Raw genomic sequence first — 8,358 nt, 5'->3', positions numbered from 1 at the left:
CTCCTCCTTTATAATGAGAATCTTAACAAATGACTTTTAGGAGGCTACTTTTTATTCCTAGTTTACCTGGCTCCAATTAAAATGGTCTACTGAGTGTCCAGGTGGCAGTGCAAACTTTGGAACCCAGGAGAAAAAGTAACAGTCATCACAGTAACAAGCCTGTGGACAGTCACAGCTCCAGCAAAAAAATAACTTGCCTCTAGTGATTTTATTTCATTTCATTTTATTTTACATGATTTTTGTATATTTTTATTATAAAATATATGAATAAATAATAATATCTTTAAAAAAATAATAAAAAATAATAAACTAGAAATCAGTAACAGAATAAATACATAAAATACACTTTATCCTTTTAAGGGATATAATTGATATGCCAACATATAGCATAACACCCAGTTCTCATCCCATCAGATGCCCCCCTCAGTGCCCATCACCCAGTCACTGAAATCCCTGCCCACCTCCCTTTCCACTACCCCCTTGATCATTTCCCAGAGTTAGGAGTCTCTCATGTTCTATCACCCACTCTAATTATTTCCCACTCATTTTCTCTCTTTTCCCCTTTAAACCCTTTCACTATTTTTTGTATTCCCTGAAAGAATGAAACCATATAATGTTGGTCCTTCTCTAATGGACTTACTTCCTCAGAATAATACCCTCCACTTCTATCCACGTTGAAGCAAATGGTGGGTATTTGTCGTTTCTAATGACTAATTTTACATTGTATTTATAGACCACATCTTCTTTATCCATTCATCTTTCGATGGACACCGAGGCTCCTTCCACAGTTTGGCTATTGTGGACATTGCTGCTATAAACATTCCGGTGCAGGTGTGTTGGTCTTTCACTGCATCTGTATCTTTGAGGTAAATCCCCAGCAGTGCAATTGCTGGTTGGAGGGCAGATCTATTTTTAACTCCTTGAGGAACCTCCACACAGTTTTCCAGAGTGGCTGCACCAGTTCACATTCCCACCAACAGTGTAGGAGGGTTCCTTTTTCTCCACATCCTCTCCAACATTTGTGGTTTCCTGCCTTGTTACTTTTCCCCATTCTCACTGGTGTGAGGTGGTATCTCATTGTGGTATTGATTTGTTTTTCCCTGATGGCAAGTGATGTGGAGCATTTTCTCATGTGCTTGTTGGCCATGTCTATGTCTTCCTCTGTGAGATTTTGGTTCATATCTTTTGCCTATTTCATGATTGGATTGTTTGTCTCTTTGCTGTTGAGTTTAATAAGTTCTTTATAGACCTTGGATACTAGTCCTTTATCTGATATGCCATTTCCAACTATCTTCTCCCATTCTGTAGGATGTATTTTTTAGTTTGTTGACCATTTTTTTTTGCTGTGCAGAAGCTTTTGGTCTTGATGAAGTCCCAAAGGTTCATTTTTGCCTTTGTTTCACAGGCCTTCATAGATGTATCTTGCAAGAAATAGCTGTGACCATGTTATAAAAGGGTGTTGCCTGTGTTCTCCTCTTGGATTTTGATGGATTCTTGTCTCACATTTAGATCTTTCGTCCATTTTGAGTTTATCATTGTGTATGGTGTAACAGAATGGTCTAGTTTCATTCTTCTGTCCAATTTTCCCAGCACCATGTATTGAAGAGACTATCTTTATTACAGTGGATAGTCTTTCCTGCTTTGTCGAATATTAGTTGACCATAGAGTTGAGGGTCCACTTCTGGATTCTCTCTTCTGTTCCATTGATCTATATGTCTGTTTTTGTGCCAGTACCTCACTGTATTGATGATCACATCTTTGTAGTACAACTTGAAATCCGGAATTGTGATCCACCCGGCTCAGGGTTTCCTTTTCAATATTCCCTGGCTGTTCAGGGTCTTTTCTGATTCCACACAAATCATAAGATGACTTATCCCAACTCTCTGAAGAAAGCCCATGGTATTTTGATAGGGATTGCATTAAACGTATAAATTGCCCTGGGTATAATTGACATTTTCACAATATTAATTCTTCCAATCCATGGGCATGGAATATTTTTCCATCTCTTTGTGTCTTCCTCAGTTTCTTTCAGAAGTGTTCTGTAGTTTTTAGGGTATAGATCCTTCACCTCCTTGGTTAGGTTTATTCCTAGGTATCTTATGCTTTTGGGTGTAAATGTAAATGGGATTGATTCCCTAATTTCTCTTTCTTCAGTCTCATTGTTAGTGTATAGAAAGGCCACCGATTTCTGGGCATTGATTTTGTATCCTGCCACATTGCCTAATTATTGTATGAGTTCTAGCAATCTTGGGGTGGAGTCTTTTGGGTTTTCTAAGTACAGTATCAGGTCATCTGCGAATAGAAAGAGTTTGACTTCTTTGCCAATTTGAATGCCTTTTATTTCTTTTTGTTGTCTTATTGCTGAGGCTAGGACTTCTAGTACTATGTTGAATAGCAGTGGTGAGAGTGGACATCTCTGTCGTGTTCCTGATCTTAGTGGAAAGGCTTTCAGTGTTTCCTCATTGAGAATGATATTTGCCGTGGGCTTTTAGTAGATGGCTTTTAAGATGCTAAGGAATGTTCCCTCCATCCCTACACTCTGAGGAGTTTTGATCAGGAATGGATGCTGTATTTTGTCAAATGCTTTCTCTGCATCTAATGAGAGGATCATATGGTTCTTGGTTTTTCTCTTGTTGATATGATCTATCATGTTCATTGTTTTACCGGTGTTGAACTAACCTTGCATTCTGGGGATAAATCCCACTTGGTCATGGTGAATAAACTTCTTAATGTACTGTTGGATCCTATTGGCTAGTATCTTGTTGACAATTTGTGTATCTGTGTTCATCAGGGACATTGGTCCATAATTCTCCTTTTGGTGGGGTATTGTCTGGTTTTGGAATTAAGGTGATGCTGGCCTCATAGCACAAGTTTGGAAGTATTCCATCCCTTTCTATCTTTCAGAATAGCGTTAGTAGAATAAGTATGGTTTATTCTTTAAACGTTTGATAGAATGCCCCTGGGAAGCCATCTCGCCCTGGACTTTTGTGTCTTGGGAGGTTTGTGATGACTGCTTCAAATTCCTCCCTGGTTATTGGCCTGTTAATGTTTTCCATTTCTTCTTGTTCCAGTTTTGGTAATTTGTGTTTTTCCAGAAATGCGTCCATTTCTTCTAGATTGTCTAATTTGTTGGCATATAGCTGTTCATAATATGTTTTTTCAATTGTTTGTATTTCCTTGGTATTGGTTGTGATCTTTCCTTTTCCATTCGTGATTTTATTAATTTGAGTCTTTTCTCTATAATAAGGATGGCAATGGTTTATCTATCTTATGAATTCTTTCAAAGAACCAACTCCTGGTTTTGTTGATCTGTTCCACAGCTCTTGTGGTCTCTATTTCATTGAGTTCTGCTCAAATATTTATTAACTCTCTTCTTATGCTTGGTGTAGGTTTTATTTGCTGTTCTTTCCAGTTCCTTTGAGTGTGAGGTTAGCTTGTGTATTTGAGTTTTTTACAATTTTTTGAGGGATGCTTGCATTGCGATGCATTTCCCTCTTAGGGCTGCTTTTGCTGTATCCCAAAGATTTTGAACAGTTGTATCTTCATTTTCATTAGTTTCCATGAATCTTTTCAATTCTTCTCTAATTTTCCGGTTGACACAGTTATATTTTAGTAGGATGCTCTTTAACCTCCACGTGTTTGAGTTTCTTCCTAATTTCTTCTTGTGATTGAGTTGTAGTTTCAAAGCATTGTGGCCTGAAAATAGGCAGGGGACAATCCCAATCTTTTGGTATTGTTTGAAACCTGATTTGTGACCCAGTATGTGGTCTATTCTGAAGAAAGTTCCATGTGCACTTGAGAAGAATGTCAATGCAGTTGCATTCAAATGCAAAGTTCTGTATATATCTGTGAAATCCATCTGGTCCAGTGTATCATTAAAGCCCTTGTTTCTTTGGTGATGTTGTGCTTAGAAGATGTGTCATTTGCAGAAAGTGCTGTGTTGAAGTCTCCTACTATTAATGTATTATTATCTAAGTATGTCTTAACTTTGTTATTAATTGATTGATATACTTGGTAGCTCCCACATTAGGAGCATAAATATTCATGATTGTTAGGTCTTCTTGTTGGATAGACCCCTTTTTTTTAAAGATTTTATTTATTTATTCATGAGAGACACAGAGAGGGAGAGAGGAAGAGAGGCAGAGACACAGGCCAAGGGAGAAGCAGGCTCCATGCAGGAAGCCCGATGTGGGACTCGATCCAGGGACTCCAGGGTCACTCCCTGCACCGAAGGCAGGAGCTAACCCACTGAGCCACCCAGGGATCCCCTTGGATAGACCCTTTAAGTATGATATAGTGTCCCTCTTCATCTCTTACTACAGTCTTTGCGGTAAACTTTAATTTATCTGACATGATGATTGCTACCCCAGCTTTCTTTTGAGGACCATTTGAATGGTAAATGGTTCTGCAACCTTTCATTTTCAGGTTGTAGGTGTCCTTAGGTCTAAATGAGTCTCTTTTAGACAGCAAATAGATGGGTCTTGCTTTTTATCCAGTCCGATACCCTGTGTCTTTTGATGGGATCATTTGGCCCATTCATGTTCAGAGTAACTATTGAAAGATATGAATTAGCATCATCGCATTACCTATTCAGTCCCTGCTTATGTAGATTGTTTCTTTGGGCTACCTCTTTCTTTCACAGGGTCCCCCTTAATATTTCTTGCAGAGCTGGTTTGGTGGTCACATATTCTTTCCATTTCTGCCTACCTTGGAAACTCTTTATCTCTCCTTCTATTCTGAATGAGAACCTTGCTGGATAGAGTATTCTTGGCTGCATGCTCATCTCATTTAGGACCCTGAGTATATCCCGCCAGCCATTTCTGGACTGCCAGGTCTGTGCAGAGAGGTCAGCTGTTACTTAATATTTCTCCCCATATAAGTTTGGGATCTCTTTTCTCTCTTTGCTCAAAAGACATGAACAGAAATCTCACAGAGAAATACATAGATATGGCCAACAAGCAATGAGGAAATGCTCCACATCACTTGCCATCAGGGAAAAACAAATCAAAACCACAATGAGATACCACCTCACACCAGTGAGAATGGGGAAAATAAACAAAGCAGGAAACCACAAATGTTGGAGAGGATGTGGAGAAAGGGGAACCCTCCTGCACTGTTGGTGGGAATGTGAACTGGTGCAGCCACTCTGGAAAAGTGTGTGGAGGTTCCTCAAAGAGTTAAAAATAGACCTGCCCTACGACCCAGCAATTGCACTGCTGGGAATTTACCCCAAAGATACAGATGCAATGAAACCCCGGGACACCTGCACCCAGATGTTTATAGCAGCAATGTCCACTATAGCCAAACTGTGGAAGGAGCCTCGGTGTCCATCGAAAGATGAATGGATAAAGAAGATGTGGTTTATGTATACAATGGAATATTACTCAGCCATTAGAAATGACAAATACCCACCATTTGCTTCAACGTGGATGAAACTGGAGGGTATTATGTTGAGTGAAATAAGTCAATCGGAGAAGGACATTATATGGGAGACCATATATGAATGAATGAGAATTTTTTGGGGGAATATAAAAAATAGTGAAAGGGAATAAAGGGGAAAGGAGAAAAAATGAGTGGGAAATATCAGAAAGGGAGACAGAACATGAAAGACTCCTAACTCTGGGAAACGAACTAGGGGTGTTGGAAGGGGAAGTGGGCAGGGGGTAGGGGTGACTGGGTGATGAGCACTGAGGTGGGCACTTGACGGGATGAGCACTGGGTGTTATTCTATATGTTGGCAAATTGAACACCAATAAAAAATAAATTCATAAAAAATCAAAATAAAAATAAAGATTTTCTCTTTTTCTTTGGAATTTGCAAGTTTCACAATTAAATGTCAATGATTTTTATTGATTTGGGGAGTGGCCTATTTCCAGGATCTGAATGCCTGTTTCCCTTCCTAAATTAGGGAAGTTCTCAGCTATGTTATGCTCCAATATGCTTTCTGGCCCTCTGGCCCTCTTGGTGCTCTCTGGAACCCCAATTATACTATATTTTTCCTTCTAAGGCTATCATTTATTTCCCTTAACCTTTCCACAAGTCTTTTAATTGTTTTTCTCTTTTTTCCTCAGCTTCTTTCCTTGCCGTCAACTTGTCTTTTATGTCACTCACTCTTCTACCTCATTAACCCTCATCAGTAGTACCTCCAGTTTAGATTGTATCTCATTTAATTGATTTTTAATTTCAGCTTGATTAGATCTATATTCTGCAGTCATGAAATCTCATGAATCCTTTGTGCTTTTTTTTAAGATTTTATTTATTTATTCATGAGAGACAGAAAGAGAGAGAGAGACAGAGATACAGGCAGAGGGAGAAGCAGGCTCCATGCAAGGAGCCCGATGTGATCCCAGGTCTCCAGGATTACACCCTGGACTGAAGGCAGATGATCCACCTGGGCTGCCCTCCTTTGTGCTTTTTACCAGAGCCACTGGTAGCTTTATAATTGTGCTCTGAATTGGCTTTCTGACATCGAATTGTAATCCAAGTTCTGTAACTCTGTGGGAGAGAGTACTGTTTCTGATTTTTTCTTTTGTGGTGAGTTCATCTTTCTACTAAATAAGCAAAATAAGCTCAGTGCAGAGTGGCTGTATGAGCAGGCTGAGTCAAGAATATCAACCACAACCTAAGTAAATTTCACCCTAGACGAATCTGCTAAGGTCAGAGACCAGAAATTGAAAACAAAGATGAGAATGAAATACAACAAAAGGACCTCTAAAGTGGAAATCAAATTTTAAAGCAAAATAGTAAAAAATAAAAGGCCAATAATCCCAAAGAAGAAGAGGAAAAAAAAATAAAAGAGAAAATAAGAAGAGAAAAAAGCAAAAGTAAAGAGGAAAAAAAAGAAAAAAATAGGAAAAGACAAAGAAGTGGGGGACTGGGAGATGGTGGTGGTGATGAAGTTGTAGTGGAGGGAGAATTTTGTCTACCTCAGGGGTCCTAGAGGTTTATCCTCTTGGTTCTGAGTATATTAAGTTCTGTATGTTAGAAGATGCTCAGTCCCAAATTTATATAAACCAGAATTACTTGTAGAAGGCCCCACCATTGACCACCAAAGCATAAATGAGATAAAAGAGGAGGACAGAATGGGAATGAAGTATCTCACAGAATGAACCAGCACAATATACCACTTGGTTCTGGTGCATACTGGTCATGTGTTAGAAGGTATTAACTTCCACCATTGTAGAACGAAATGAGGCAGAGAAAACAAAAACACAAAACAAAAAGTTGTATCTTGTATATCTCCCAAAATTAAGTTGGGAAAGCATAGGTGGTGGTCTTATTTTCATCACCACCTCCTAGTGTCAGGTCTGTGCTTATGTGGGTGCTAAGATCTCAGATGTTTGGTTACTGGGACTGGAAACCCTCTTCCCTCCCAAGGAAGTTTCCATATTATTTTGCACTCATAGTTTTAGTTTTTAATCTCTTATAATTTGAAGGCCCTATAAAATTCCCTTTTTTTTCTCAGGAGCTCAACGATGCATTTTAAAGAATGTTGGTTACACTTTACCCAGAATTTCTAACTTTGTAGTGGGAGAATTTTCAAGTTCTCTACGGTCCAAAACCAGAAATCTATTAGCAAATCCTTAATACCTAATATCATTCAAGCAATCCTTGTAATCTGTAGACACATGTGACAACAGAGTGGAACCTGTGACAGCTGCTCCTTGTCTGATTATTTGGATCTTTCCATGTCTAGATATAGAAGACCAAGTCCTGCTGATTCTCCCCATGGCAGAAACAAATGATATATCTTAGGCAAGAACCAAACCACCAATTTTTAGTGTACAAATATAATCACTTTTATTTTTCTGTGTAATCACTTTAAATCCCTTATTAATAGAGTCCAAAATCTCTCTTTTGAGGTCCCACTCTCTCCAGCAAATTATTCAAGAACTTCTAGGGATTATTTAGCACAAAGGGAGGCAGACCTCTTCCAAGCCCTGGACACAGTGAACTGTTCTGTCCCTCAGCACAGCTTTTGTCACATGGTGCTACTACTGAACATTGGTCCTGCTGGGTCTAGGGCCAGTTGTTTATGGCTACAATTTCTTCCTTGCTGGTACTCTCATTTGGAAAGCAAGGTTAGAGCTCTTTTAGTTCATTCCCAGATTTTCAGCAACTGCTCCCTAAAGCTGTGACAGAATAGGGCCTTTGATCCTCAGCCAACCACTGTGCCAAACCAGCTCTTTCTCATCCAGATTTAACCTGCCCTTCTGTTTTGCAATAGTGTTTAGATGGCATATATTCTTCCAAGGATATAAAGGTGTCCAGTCTTTTCATTTCCAATATAATAAAAAAATTACTTTCATTGATATAGTGCCTTCCTATTTCAGAATTCACTGACACTCAACACCCACT

This window comes from Canis lupus, chromosome 1 (genome assembly GCF_011100685.1).
Source record: "Canis lupus familiaris isolate Mischka breed German Shepherd chromosome 1, alternate assembly UU_Cfam_GSD_1.0, whole genome shotgun sequence".
Lineage (NCBI taxonomy): Eukaryota > Metazoa > Chordata > Mammalia > Carnivora > Canidae > Canis > Canis lupus.
Note: the sequence above shows the minus strand (reverse complement) of the source record.